At 34.8% G+C, this 15,753-nt stretch overlaps 1 protein-coding gene across 19 annotated transcripts in view; it reads left to right on the top strand.

Annotated features, from left to right (window-relative positions):
- Nucleotides 1-15,753, top strand: part of ZEB1 (zinc finger E-box binding homeobox 1) — a 180,819-nt gene that overhangs the window by 61,095 nt on the left and 103,971 nt on the right. The window lies entirely within an intron of this gene.

Raw genomic sequence — 15,753 nt, 5'->3', positions numbered from 1 at the left:
TAATAACTGCTGTGATTGATCCCTCATCAAGAACTCTTCTTGGATGTCTTGAGATTTGTGTTCAAGAATTTTGAAACAATGACAGAATTTAAGCAGTCTGGTGACTTAATACCTTAAGTTGATAAAACCAGCTTTGAAGAATTGCTTTTCAAGATATTTTTGACGTTGTCTCTTACTTTTACTTCAGAGAATGTCCCTCAAACCATTTTTAAATCTGTATTAGGCTTCAGATAGTATGGAAGCAAGGCCTTCTTAATCTTTAGTAGGCATATGATCATAAAATTTCTTGTCAGATCCTAGTTGAAAAAAATATCACTTAAAGTCAGCAGTTTTTTTCCTATCCACAACTTTTTCCTGTTTTCAGGAAATGAAGAATATGTACGTTAGTTCCACCAGGGAAACCTTATGAAGGGTAAATAAATTAATGTCTCAGCTTTGCTAACTCTAACATCAGAAGACCTTATTGTTCTCTTGCATAATTTATTGACACCTCTCCAAACGACCAATCCTAAAGTAAATTGTCATTTAGGTATCATTCATTGACCAAGAAGAAGAACAGGGGCATGTTGATTTTGAGAATGTCATCAAGATTAAAAGTAGGTTAGTATTAGATAAGATTAACTTTGGCTGCCACCAAGAGACTAAGTGTGTAACAAAACCTTTCAGATGGTAATCAGCAGGATGCTGCGATGTGGACAGTGAGGGCTTAGGGTACTGATGAGGGAATTAAACCCTTCCATCTCCAGTTTCATTCCTACTTTCTTCTTCAAGCTCCTAAAGTGATCTTGGGAACTTTAGTTCTGCAAAATGGAAACTTCTCATGAACCATGAAATTGGAGAGAAATCTGGTAGCCTTATCTTATGGTGAATTTTATTCTCTTTTCAAAACAATTGTTCTTCCTATATGTGTATAATAAAAGAGATTAAGAAGGAAAAACAACCTTTGTCTTTGCTGATAGAAAGAGAAAAAATACAAGTTAGACCTTTTTTTGAAAAAACCTTGGGAACCAGTTTACTTTTTTGTATGTAAATAGTTGGGGAGTTAGAACTAGTCTTGCTTATTGTAACTGCAGGCAACTTTAAAAGATTTAGATCTTCAAAGTAGATATGATATAGGTTATGTTAGTGAAAAGATTTAGATCTTCAAAGTAGATATGATATAGGTTATGTTAGTGAAGAAATAGAGATTAGACTACTGAGTAATTCAAGATAATCTCTCTATATAATTTTCTTTGAATTCTCATTTGTGAGTATATTAAATAGTTTTAACCTTTATAATAGCGTGGAACATAACAGATGAATGCATTAATAACTCTTTGCACCAGTTGAGAAGAAAATTTGAATTAAAAGCCAAACCTACTAAAAATGTAAAGTGGGATGTAAGAACAACTAAACAAGTTATTATTTCTTAGCTAAACTAAAATTTTATTATAACTGAAGTTTTTTTAACCTAAAAAACTCCTCGTCTTTTTAAAAATGAGCTTTGTTGTACAATAGAATTAACAATGTATTTTGTAAAAAGAAAATTTACTTCACCATTCTAGAACTAGTGTTCTAATTTCAAATCAGTTATGTAGCATGAATATATAAAAGTGGGGACAACTGAGATCTTGTCTTCGGTATCTAGAGTATCAAAAATAAGATCTTTTGGGGGCAGCCCCATGGTCTAGGGGTTCAGCTTACTCCGCTTCACCGGCCCATGTTCAGTTCCTAGGCGTGGACCTACACCATGTCAGTGGCCATGCTGTGGCAGCATCCCACATACAAAATAGAGGAAGATTGGCACAGATGTTAGCTCAGGGTGAATCTTCCTCAGCAACAAATAAATAAATAATATATTTTCCCAATACTTGTTATTAATAACTTATATCACCTCAATTCATATTAGGCAACAAAATAAACTGTTGTTCTATGATTTTGATAATATATAGGAGTGAAAACCCAACATAATGGTACTGAGAGATTCTTCCATTGGAACTAGGATCTGGGAGAAGATTTTATTTATATGTATACATACACATATATACATAGTAGTGTTTGTTCTTCTGAATATAGTAAGAATGATTTGTCAAAGATCAAGTTTCTGATTTGTCTTTCATAAGTATTTGTATGCTATATGTCTTGTTTTTGTTTTTAAAGGGACACAGACAATCCATGGAAACAGTCCCTACTACAAATTTCGTTTTGCTGCTATGATCAATGCTCCCTGCCTACTCTAATAGCTAGAGGGAGGTGAGAGAGGCAGCCCTGTGTTTACCAATGTTGACTTTTTAGAGAAGGAACCACAAGGCACTTCTAGCCCAGTCCTCTCCTTGGAGCCATCTAGACCAGGACTGTTCAGTAAAATTATAATGCAAGCCACAAAGACAGGCTTCATACATAATTTTAAGGGGTGTTTTTGGTACCACATTAAAAAAGGAAGAAGAAACAGGCAAAATTAATTTTAATTACATTTTATATAACCTAATATATCTCAAATGTTATTACAACATGTACCCACTATAAACATTTATGAGATGTTTTACTTTTTTTCATAGTAAGCTTTCAAAATCTGGTGTGTATTTTATAGTTAGAGAACATTTTGTATTGGACTAGCTACATGTCAAGTGCTCGGTAGTCACACGTGGCTAGTGGCTCCCATATTAGACAGTGCAGATCTAGACCAAGAGTGGAGCTTCCATTTTAGCGTCATCCATGCTGAGGTTCATTGAGCTCCCCTGGTTTAGAATTTCCAGATTTAGCAGAAGACAAAAACAAAACAGGATGCCCAGTTTAATATGAATTTCAGGTGAATAAATAATTGTTCAGTGTAATTATATCCCATGCTATATTTGGGACATACTTATGAAAAATTGTTTACCTGAAATGCAACTGAGTGTCCTGTATTTTATCTGGCAATCCTGCCCTGGCTCAACTGAGTGGAAGGCATCATCAGGCTGCTGAGAAACTTGCAGGATGAGAGGATAGAGAATCTCTTTCTCTGCAGAGGACTTTGATAACCCTTTGAAAATCAGAGTGCAATCCAGAAACTATCTGTAGCCCATTTCTTCCTAAATCTCTGAGATGTTTAAGACAGAAGAGGGGCTTAAATGACAAGGACTCAGTCATTACATATTTAAACATTTTAAATCTAAATTACTACATTAAGCTATAAGATTTATGAAACTTTATAAATTGAATTATTAGTAATTTGAGTTTATAAAATATAAATTGTCTAACAGCATGTTACTTGTATCACATCTTATGAAAAACAGTTCACCCTTGGTGATAATCCCAGCAGGTTTTAGGGTCCTGGCTGTTTCAAGTTATTTTCCTCCCGTTGGCTACCACTGCAGCTGTCACATAACTCTCAAGTTGGCAAGCATTAACACAAAATATTAGGTTGCTAAAAGCCAGGATAAGGCTTACTTTACATTACAAGTATTCAAGTACTTGTAGTTCAGTTCTCTGGTTGACCATTGGATCCTGACTCAGTCACCAACCAGTCAGTTCTTATTCCAGTTTCCCCCCTAAGGGCTTCTTTTACAGAGGAACAGCTTTCCATTCTTATTCTTTAACAATTTTTAATGTTTGAATATTAGTACCGTTTTTGAAGTATGTAAAAACTTCATTAGTAGTGGATCTATCCCCCTTAAGCTCTAGCTCTAGAGAAGAGACCATTTATAATTTGTGTTCTCTAAGGACAGTAATTACACCAGCTCCACACTCCCTCTCAGAGGGAACGCTTGCCTTCAAGAGGTGAATGACTTAGGTGACAGTTCCGCTTCATTACCAGCTAGGCAGGTAGATCCAGCTGCCGGTGCGGTTTGGCAGTTTAGCAGTTCAGTTTAAGCTATGGCGCATTCCAAATCCATTCATGCTTAGGAGAATGTACCCAAGAGTGTGGATATGTTTATAATTACTGCATTTCCTTCAGAGAACAAGAATTACAGGTAAGTTGGTTTTATTTCCCAGTAATCCAACAGCTATTTTTAAATAAGAAATTTAAGGATCTGAAAGTATTCCCCTTCCCCCAAAACAATCTCCTAAAAGATCTTGTGTGTAGCCTGTATTATATAATATTTTTCTTCCTCAATCTAAGGAGGACTTGAATCTGGTAGTGGTGGTGGGGTTGGGAGGAGACAACTAATTGTCGTTTGAAAGCCGTGAATATCACACATTTCCATGTCTAGAAATAGCCTAGGTTTATGTAAGAGTCTTATTTTGCCTAACTTCTAACGTCTAAGGTATGCATTATTTTGTCAAATTAACACCTTCATCTATATATAGACGAGGCATTCAGTCTTTTCAAGCTAATATCTCTAACAACGAGAAAATTAATTGTGTTTGGGTTTTCACTTTCATTCTCAAGACTGACTTCCTTTTCTTTAAAGCCTTTAACCTTATTTCCGAAACCAAAATTTAAAGCTCCAAAATACCTTAAATATAATTTAGCTCCCTTTTTACCCACTGAAATTTGGATGAGCTTTGGAGGACCTGTGAATCCCCTGAAGATATAAATATAAATATATCCGTAAATCTCGAATTTTTTATGTTTGTGTTTTTTGCTGAGAAGAGTGTCCATAATTTTCATCATATTCTTGAAGGGTTTTGTAACAAAAAATTTGGTTACTAACCACTGATCTAGTCTAACGTCATTACTTTACTGATAAAGAAACTGAGGTTCAAAGAATCTAAGTTTCTTGCCTTCATTCATTTGAAATTTAATACTTGTAAAAATTAAAGTTTATTTCTAAAAAACATTATACCTGTTTTTAGAAGGAAAAAGCTTTAATGTGGATTAATTGAACTTCAGAATACCAGCCTAAATGGGAGGAGTTAATTAGCTAACGGTTTCTTCTGTTCTACCCTTTGACTGGAGTCTTTACCAGATGTTAAAAGAATGGCCCCTCAATAAAGTATGAGACTATGTGATAAACTTTTGAAGAGGGATTAAAGAAAAAATGAACTGTTGTAATTTAAATCCTATTTTGCTCTTTTCAAATCCTTTTCTCCAAAAAGAGTAACTAAAAGTCAGGAAAATACGTGAATAATATTATTTTATCTTATTTCCAGAGTATTAAAAAAGCAGTTAATTGCCTTAATAAACATCACACTGAGCATTGTTGGGACTCCTTCTGGTTCTGAACCTTAGTTAAAGAAATTCTATAGTAAACTATACATGCTTCAGGTTGTTTTTCGGTGATGGAGTATTTTAAGGTCATTCTTTTTTATCGTAAGATGCTTTTAATATTACAGTAGTACTTTAGAAATGGTAAGTAAGCTAGTTCTATATTAATTAAGGAAACTAATACTTCTTTCTCGAAATAAAGCCAATATCTTTTTTTTCTTTTCCTGGTGCTAACCAATAAAATCTGCCTAATTCAAGATTTAATGAATTTATACCATTAATTGAATGTCAGAATAAAAAGAAACTTGTGAGATGATACATAGAAAGCAATTATTTCCCAAAAGGAATAGATAAAAGTAAGACAACTTTGGACACTACGTATGTTTTTAATTTAAATTTAATTATACTTCAGTGTTCTAAAATGTATAGTGTAAAGTTCATTATGGAAAATGGCATTGATTTCCAAAATAAGTTCCAGTTTTGTTTTTTTTCCCCTTTGGGTATTATCCCTCAAGGTGATTATCACTCATGCTCTTCTGTCTTTATGGAAGGTAACGTTTTAAGTGAGCCACATTTTGTTTTTTTCCAGGAACAACAGTTTACAAATGCCACTAAATAGGCTACCTATGTTAACTTTCCATGGGTAATTCAAACAAATAAAAAGTTATATTTTTACTTTTTATTCATCAAATTATTTTATGTTTGAAATAGAAAAGCTTAAATTCTTGTTAGGGACATTTGCAGATATTTATAGTGTTTTTGTAAGTTGAGGTAGATGTTAAATATCCTCTTTGTATTCAAAGAAACTGAAACAATTAATGACTTACTCACTCAATTCACTAAATCAGTGGTGGACCCTTGGTTTTCATGGCAGATTAAAAATAATATGTCATCTGAATGTAGATGAATAGAAATGTATTTATGATCAATATTTTTTTTTTTTTTTTTTTTTTTTTTTGCTGAGGAAGATTCACCCTGAGCTAACATCCATGCCAGTCTTCCCCTGTTTTGTATGTGAGTCTCTGCCACAGCATGGCTACCAACGAGTGATATAGGCCTGTGCCTGGGAACCAAAACCAGGCCACCGAAGCAGAGTGCACCAAACTTACTTACTGGGCCACAGGGCCAGCCCCTATGATCAATTTTATTTCAGAATTTTATCACCGTAGATTATTGTTTAAAATAGAATTTTTAAATAAACTTAAGAACCATTAAAAGTGACTTCTCTTTGTATGCCTACATGCATGGCTTATGTCTTTCTGTTTATAAACAATTTAGCATTTAATTCTTATTTCCTTTCAGTTTGTGTATCAAAAACTCTTTTAGCAGTTATACTGTTTTTACTGCAGTAGATAGACTTTGAAACTTTGCCACAACTACCTGCCATATGCTCATTTAAGTGAAAGAAGCCAGACACAAATTATGATTTTGAGATTCATCCATATTATTGAGTGTGGTTGCTGATCATTCTCATGGCTGTATAATGTTCCATCATATAAATGTACCACCAGATCTGCATTTTTATGAGATTGCCACATCTGCCCTATGAAGGATAGAAAGATATGAAGTCAGTAAGCTTCACAGTAAGTCTGGAAGAGAGATAATGGGGTCTGAGATAGTGTGGTGACATGAGGATGAAGAGAAGTGGGAATATTACAGAGAGATTTATGAGTTAGTATTTGTAGAGCATGGGGATTAATTAGATGAGGGAATAAGGAATACAGAGACACCAAGGATAACTCATAAGTTTCTGGCTTGGGCAGAGTGCACGGTGATGCCCTTTATTAAGTCCAAACACTGGAGAGGAATGGATTGTTTGAATTTTAGTGATAGAGGGGGATAATGAATTCAGTATCTGATATATCTGAGGTACCTGTGAAACGTGGCACAGGTCTGTTTTACACAACTAAATAACTGTTTATTAACTAATGAATGCATGACTTTACATTCATTAGTAACAGTGTGCTAACAGAGCTCTTCTACATGTGGAAAGTTGTAAATCTTGCCTTTCTCCTCACTATCTGTTTTTACCTCTAAATCTCATGAGAGAAATTTTCTAAATGTTTGTGAGAGTTGTTTTGTCACATCTTGTGTTTTTTCTTTTGTATATATGTGTGTTGTTTACTTTCCCTAAAGTAGTACTAACTTAATATGCAAGCAGAGTTGCGTCTTCCCATATACGTGATATGAAAGGCGTTGTCATGCCTTCATACTTTAAAAATTGTGTTTCCGTTATAGTCTTCCCTTAAATTAGCACAATAATCACACCTTAAAATGAGTTTATTTATATGAAACGATTGACCTGGCTACTTGGAAAGACTTTTAAAGTGACTGAAATAAATGTTCATTAAATTTTATTGGGGGAAAGGAAAAAAGCTAAGAATGGGTTAAGACCTGCAACCTGAGCACAAGCCTAGACAGGGAGTCACAAGGAGAGCCCTGGGTGTCAGAGAGCTGGATGGAAGCTGATTTTAAAGGGATATAATGCCAAAGCGGGGATGGGAACTGTCAGCAAGGAACTGTGCCTGCCATACGATGCTGCGTAAGACTGGTTGTACCCTTGGGAAATTCTGGGGGAAGAAGAATAGGACTTATAGCACTGAATAAAACAAACGTCTAGGACACAGTGGAATGCTGAGCAAACTTAGCAGTTTACCCGGTTTACACCAATCTGTTATGATTCGGGGCTATATTTAGACCACAAAAGTTGAACTGAAGTCATGTCCATGAGAAACAAACTAAGCAATCATGATCATGATTTTCAGTTGATAGAGTTTTACCTAGCTTTAGGCTCTGTCACTTCTCAGGTAGTAAAGTTTTTAAAATAAATGCTCCATTTCATTTTGTTGAGTTTTGGGGTTTTTTTTTTTTTTTCAAATTTCTACGTATAATCAGCATTTACATAGTAAAATCAAACCAGTACTTTCAGAAGCCACTAAAGTCAATTCATTTGTTTAACATATACTTATGAAATATATCTCATATTTATAATAGTGTTATAGACTAAGATGATGATGCAAAGAGGTATTTCTGCTTTTTGTTACTGATACAATAGTTGGGAGACTCAGAACATACAAAAGCAGTGTGATAATACATATTATTACAGGATTAAGTGATTGAATAGTGTTGAAATAGCAATGAATCCAAGGGAAAGAAGTTATCAGCTATGATATGTAGAAGAAATGATGGAGATGGTGGAATTTAATTTGGATCTTGTTGGATGGGTAGGATTTGAATAGGTGTGGCTAGAGCCTTGCAGGCAAGGGTACCATCATGAGAACAGATGCAGAAGAAAACATGGCATGTATTGGGCACAGTGAGAAACTGGCCAGACGGCAGCAGAAGGCACAAGCTGGAGTGGGGAGAGAGAAGGGTTTCAGTAAGGACTGACCAAAGCTGCTTAAAGCTTTGAATTACTCAAAAAGTCACCAGCCGTAAGAACATGGATTATTGTCTTGATTTTTAGATGACCTGTAACTACTATTTTACTTTACTTGTCATCATGTGGTAATTGTTTACTTTTTTTTATTTTGTGATAATTATTTAGATTTTTATCTTTTTAGAAACCTAATGTGAAATAACCTGAAGGAGGGAAGTGATTGCACTTTTAAGTTTAGAGAATGTTCACCTGAGATCTGTGGATTGGCCTCAGGGAGTCTGGATCTCTCTGAAATTAAGATAAAAGTTGGATGTATGTCTTTTCTGGAAGAAGAGTCCATTGCCTCCTTTATGTATATATTTTTTTAATATAGGAAATAAAAATAGGAAAATGAGAACATATTAAATGTTATAATGCTTTTCTCTTCTCTCACTGTTTACTGGTACAATATTTAAGAGATAATCCTGAAGTATAACAATTGGATTGATTATGAGATAGTGGCCAGAGATAGTGGCTATTTCATGAATTCCGTAAAAGTCCTTTCAGTAGAAGGACAACTAAATTGTTTTTTTTAGTTACAGGCATATTGCTGTGTGTGCTATTTCAAGAAATTTCTTCCTATTTTGGACAAACATATATCTCCTTTATACAGAATATAAAACATTTAAGTAAATGTTGAACTTTAATGCTGAAGTATACTCATCTGAATCATGTTTAATCTTTTATCCAACTGTTTAAAGCAGGAGTAGAAAAATCATAGCCCGTGGGCCAAATCTAGTCCTCTTCCTGTTTTTATATGACCTACAGGCTCAGAATTGTTTTTACATTTTAAAATTGTGAAAAAAAACGAAAAAGGATTGTAAGGGATTAGGATTCTAACAAAGAAGGAGAGGAAGATGTAACAGATCACCTGTGACCCATGAATCCTAAAGTACTCACTGTCTGGCCCTTGTCTTTTTTGCCAGCCTTTGGTTTAAAGTAGTTGAATTTTTAAGCTTTCCCAAATACATGTGTTATTTTACAAGGGATATATTACTTGTAGATGGATACTTTTGAAGTTGCATATATATTTGTATAATTCTAGCAAAGTTGATTAGATACAACTTTTCTAAGTTGTATTAGATCTTTTTCCATACTGGGTATTCAGCTAATAGTTCAGCTTTCTAAATTCTGGAGTTGGAAGTATATGAAAAAATTGTGGACTTCATGATCCAATTCAAAGAAGTATGTGACTATAAAAGTAGATTTTGTTCTTCATGAATGTATAATGCAGCAACCACAATACCGATCAATTGATAAGTATTAAAATATAAGCTTTATATTTAATATAAAAATATAATCTTTACTTTTAGAGATACTACTTACCTAAAGCAAATGTATTGTATAAAGGCAAAAGGAAATATACATTTAACTGATAAAGTGTTGGGCAAGGCACTTGCTGAAAAGTACATTATTCATTGGTTTATTCAACGTTTATACTTATTTTTGGAACTGTTTAACAGGTTTTTGACTTCTTCTATTATGTTATTAATGTATGAGATACTGGGATTCTAAGTTTCAGATATTGAAATACTCTTATTAGTGGAGAATTATTATATGTCGTAATTAGTGAGTCTCAAAAAATTGGGGCAATTCTGATTCCTCCTGCATCATTAATTTTTCCTTCACTACTAGATCTTTTCTATCAACATGCGAAAAATGCTGACTTTTTTCTCCTGTCTTAAAAAACCTTCTTGTTCCCAGTTCTCCCTCCAGTTACTGCACTATGTCTTTCCATTTACAGCTAATGTCTTTGAAAGAGTTGTTCATGCTTTCTGAATTCTGTTTCTGTAACCCCTGCCACTCCAAGAAAATTGCCCTTCTTACTGACCACCATGCTGGCCATTTCTCAGTCCTCTTCTTACTTGATCTGGAAGCAGCATTGAACACTTTCTTTTTTTGGCTTTCAGATACTACGCCCTTCTAATTTTTCCTGCTGCCTCTCTGGCTGCTACTTTCAGTCTCCTTTGCTGATTCCTGCTCTCTTCTCCAACCTCTCAATGCTCCAACATTTAGAATTTGGACCTCCTTTCTGTTCACATTTACTCTCTTGGGGAGCTCATCCAGTGCCGTGGCTTTAGATGACCATCCATTTGCTGATGAGCAGAAGTCATTTCGTGTTCTCAGAATGTAACTTAGTAAACTAAACTCCTTATCTTCCCCCGACCTAAACTTCCTTCTGAATTTTCCTCATCTCAATAAATAGCAGCTGCATGCTGGTGATCAGCCTTGGTGTCATCCTTGATTCCTGGCTTTCTTTCCACCTCGCATCTGATAATTCCCCACAACTCTGTCACCATAGTCTCTTGTCTGGACTCTTAAAATGTATCCAAAATCCAGTCACTGATCGCCATTTCCACGGCTACATCTCTGAGCCAAGTTACCTTAATGTCTTGCCTCTGTTATTATTATTATTGCAAAAGTCTCCTATAACTGGTCTTCCTGTTTCTGCCCTTGATTTACTTTGGTCTATTCTTAATACGGCAGGTAGAGTAGTAATTGTATTAAAATATTAGTCATGTTATGTCACTCCCTGGGTGAAAATCCTCCATTGACTTCTTTCTCATCTCAGTCGGAATAAAAGCCAAAGTCCAAGAAATAGCCTATCAGGCTCTGTCCTCTAGGCCCTTGTTATTCCAGGACCTCAACTACTTTTCTCCCCTCACTCACTCGCTCTGGTCATATTGGCTTGTTTGCTGTTCTTGGAACATGCCAGGCAAGTTCTTGCTTCAGAGGATTTGAACTGACTGTTCTCTCGGCCTGTAACACACTTTCCCTGTTATCTGCATAACCCGTTACCTCATCAATTTGGGTTTTTTTACTCAAATGTCAGCTTAGTGAGGCTTTCTTTTACCTCTCAATCTGAAATTACAAATTTCCCTTACTCCACCCCAATTCTTCCTCCTTTGGTTCTTATAAGCCCCGTTACCATCTACCATCCCATATATTTTACTTACTTTTCCTGTTTTTTTTCTGCCTTCTTCCTCTAGAATAGAAAGGCAGGGATTTTGTTTGCTTTATTCATTTGCTGTGTCCTCAGCACATGGAAGTCTAGTGCCTAGTTCATGTTACATACTCAGTATTTGCTGAATGAATGAATGCTGTTTAAAAAAATAGTCAACACAAAAAATTTAAAAATGATTCAGGGATTTTGAGAGCCCTTAGATCATTTAATAAATGTTTAAATATTTCAGTAAACAACATGCATGAGACTAACGGTATTAGAAATATGACTGTATATAATGATGTTACAACATGTAGAACTTGCTTCTTTGAACAAGTCCTTGGCTTTGACTGTTTACATATTCAATTTTGTAAGTATGGAATACTGAAAAAAATGTCATTTGAAATTAAATGTCATCAGTATTTGAGTATGCTATAATGTGGCTATTTTTTAAGAGAGCCTTTTTTTGTTGTTAAAAATATTGGTCATTTTAAGAATTTTTTTAGTTTTTAAAACTTTTTATTTTGAAATAATTTAGATTTACAGAATATTTGCAAAGATAGAACAGAGACTCTGCCCTTCAGGATCCTTGTTTAATGTTGCATAAGTTTACAAGCTCCAAAAAGCACGAAATGAAAACTGTTTGAGCCTACCAATATAGCTTTTGTTAAGGTTATTGCTTTTTAAAATTATTTTTTAAAGAACCACCATAAAACCACCAGATAACTACTGTTTTTAAATTTAAATACTGTTTTTTAAATTTCCATATGTATTTTCTGTGTTGACTACATGCGTAACTATTCTAAATAACTGCAGCCATAATATGCATTTCATTTTTTTCTTAATTATGACACCCATTTTTCCATGTTTCGTTATAGTCTTCATCATTGTATTTTTAAATGACTAATAATAGACCATATTGCTAATAATCATTATTAATAAACTATTCTCCTCCTGTTGGAAGTTGCCATCCAGTGTAGTGGCAGTAAGAATAGAAAAGAAAGTATAAATATAAGCAGTAGGATTTGTCTTTCTATTAAATGTAGGATAAAGAGGATGTAAAATAACTATTTGTCCAAGACTGCTCCGAAGTATCCTGAGTGGCTAAGGAACAGTGATCCTAGGAAAAGAATAGAGGATCAGGAAGAGCTGTGCAAGTGGAAGGAGAGGATATTCTTGGAATGATGAGTTCAGTTTAAGAGGAAGCCTCACTGAGTAGACAGAGTGCTGAACTGAGCAGCAGGAAAGTTGGGTTAGTCACGAGGGGCCCTGGACAGCTGTTCACTTTTCTGGCTTTTGGTTGTCTCGTCTGTAAAATAAGTGTTGGACTACTAGATTATTGCTGAAGTGTCTTCCCACTCAGGAACCATTGCTGTCCTTTGTTTTATTTAAAATTCATTATATTTCTTCTGACTGTTTTCTAGTGACTCTAAAACTTTGGTTTATAATGAAAAGAGGATAGAACGCTCAATCCTGAGTCTGTTGGAGATTAAACTTCCTTTAATACTAAAACACTTGACTTGACACAGGAAGTGCAGAACTGCCATTTCATTTTATCTTTCTCTGCCAGAAACAACTTCTCCTAGATCAAAATTTAGAATAAGGAAGATTGGATTTAAGGCCAACTTGGAAAAAACATTCTAGAATTTTCTTTAATACATACTTTTGGGGTTCTTATTATTAACTACCTGACATCTCAATAAAATATTTGGGAAAAAAGCAATGCAATACAAATAGGATAATGTTTATGTAAGTGTATATATATATATATATATAATAAATGTAATATAGTTTAGGGGAGGCAATATGATATAGAGGAAAAGAGCAGTCTTTGGAATAAGTCAGCTTGTGTTCAAATATCAGTTTTACTGCTTTACTGGCTGTGTAACCTTAGGCAAATTAAAGTGAAAAGTTAGATTTTTGAGGATGATTTAGTTTCTTTCTGTGTAAAATTGGAATAGTAATACTGAATTTGCAGAGTTGTCATGAGGATTAGAAAGAATGTGAAGTACTGGCTACATAGCCTGATGTTCAGTAAACAGTAACCTTTGTCAATTATCAGTAACAGTTATTGTTGTTACAGTGTGCGCTTAGTTAATACTTTCTCAAACTTTGTCTGTATTAAACACTTATTCTATGTTCCTGTCCTGTAATTAGGATCGTGTGTGCGTGTGTGTGTGTGAGAGAGACCGTGAGATTTCTGATATTCAGCTTTTCAGCAGCTTAAATGATTTGGCAAAACTAAAGAATTATTTTAAAAGTTCTAATTCTAGAGCTTCGGCATATTCAAGTCTGAAATGGAATAGTGTTCATTTTTAAAGAAATGTTTCCTCCATGTGAATGCCTGTCGTGTGCTGCTCTCATAAAAATACTTGTTAGATTCAGACCAGAGTCCAATAAAATCACTGAAATATACTTCTTATGGAGTGTAGGTCATATAATGCAAAATGCTTTATGATAGGAATCAGGAGAGGTAATTTTCTTCTTCTTAAAGATTACTGGTCATATTTTATAATGTTATGACAATATGTTACCATATGGTGTACAAATTTATTTTCTGATGCCTGAGCCAGAAGAGCCGCTCTGGGTATTTAACTGGAGAAAGGTTCCTGTGGTTCCCAGTGTCCTCTTTTGGGAATTTTATTTGTTCAAGGATCTCAAGAAGATAGATGTGCTTCATTGGCTTGATTTATACGGTTTAAAGGAGACCTAGAAAATTCTTTATTCAAATGCAAATGGAGGAAGGGAGAGTACCAAGTGAGGGAACAATGATTATAGAGACATATCATGAGCTTCAAAACTAAGAAGAAAAGATGAATGAAAATGACTTTATGGTTTATCAAGAAAGACGTTAATCAGGAAGGCAAAATAGGAAAAGATGAAAAATAGGAAGGAAATTAAAAAAAGTCCCTACTACCTTGAATATATATTTTATGAGCAGAAAGATTTGTTTACGTTCAAAAGAAAAGATAATAGAAAACTGACTAATAAAAACACATAAAGATACAAATATTGTTACCACCAAATGGTCTGGACCTGTTTTATGCTGGAATTGACTCGAGCTGCAGTAAGATCGCTGTTTTCAGATGGATGACTTTGATCTTGGTGTCCTTAAGGAACAGGCGTATTGCTTTCTCTTTTATGTTGCGTTTTGTTCCTGGTATGCTCAGCAGGTATTGTGCACTTGGGATTTCTCAATTTATAAAATATATTATACAATTGTTAGTTAAAGCATTTTTGGTGGTTCTTCTTTTAAAATTCTCTAACCTGTTGTTGACCAAGACATTACATTCAATGACAGTTGCTCACATATAGTTTGATTCCATTATTGCTAAGAAGAGTAGATTTTATATATTTGTAGAATTGACTTCTTGTTTCGGCTAAGCTGCACTTAAACTGTTCATTTTGTCTGACACTTTATCAATTAAAAAAATACATGAAATTTGGAGAGTTTTATTTCAAATAACTTAGGATGTATTTCGAAGACATTTTAAGCCACTAGTTCTTAAGCTTTAGCTGTATCAGAGTGACCGGGAGGACTTGTTTGAACGGAGATTAATGGACCCTTCCACCACTGCTTCTGACATAGTGTGCCTGAGATGAGGCCTCAGGACGTCCAAGAGATTTCTAACAAGTTCCCAGGCGGTGCTGATGCTGTTGCTCTGGGGACCATGCTTTGAGAACCACTGTACTGAACTAACAACAGAGTGACTTGACTTCACGCCCCAAACAGTTAAAAACTAGTAATGTTTCAATTGCAGGCAGTAAGGGGAATTTTCTAACTCTCTCTTACTGAGTGATAGCAGAGAGACAAATAATGACCTTGTTCCAGGTACTTGGAAATAATTTCTTCTATTATTTAAACACTGAAATCACTCCTTTGTTTAAAGAATTATTTGTGTAAAATTAGATTGACTTTCCCTTCTGTTTCTTGCATTTAAAAGTAGCATTATTTCTGAGACTGATGTAAAAGTAATCATTTTTAAAGTGTCTTATTTCAGATTGGTAACTTGCTAGATCTGACAAAATAACAGAAACAGCGTGCTATGTAATCTTGCTTACACTACTTCCTTTAAAAATTCTCAATATTGAGGGGCTGGCCCCGTGGCCGAGTGGTTAAGTTCGCGCGCTCCGCTGCAGGCGGCCCAGTGTTTCGTTGGTTCGAATCCTGGGCGCGGACATGGCACTGCTCATCAGACCACGCTGAGGCAGCGTCCCACATGCCACAACTAGAAGAACCCACAACGAAGAATACACAACTATGTACCGGGGGGGCTTTGG

This window comes from Equus caballus, chromosome 29 (assembly GCF_041296265.1).
Source record: "Equus caballus isolate H_3958 breed thoroughbred chromosome 29, TB-T2T, whole genome shotgun sequence".
NCBI classification, from domain to species: Eukaryota; Metazoa; Chordata; class Mammalia; order Perissodactyla; family Equidae; genus Equus; species Equus caballus.
This window is presented reverse-complemented; position numbering and strand designations above follow the sequence as displayed.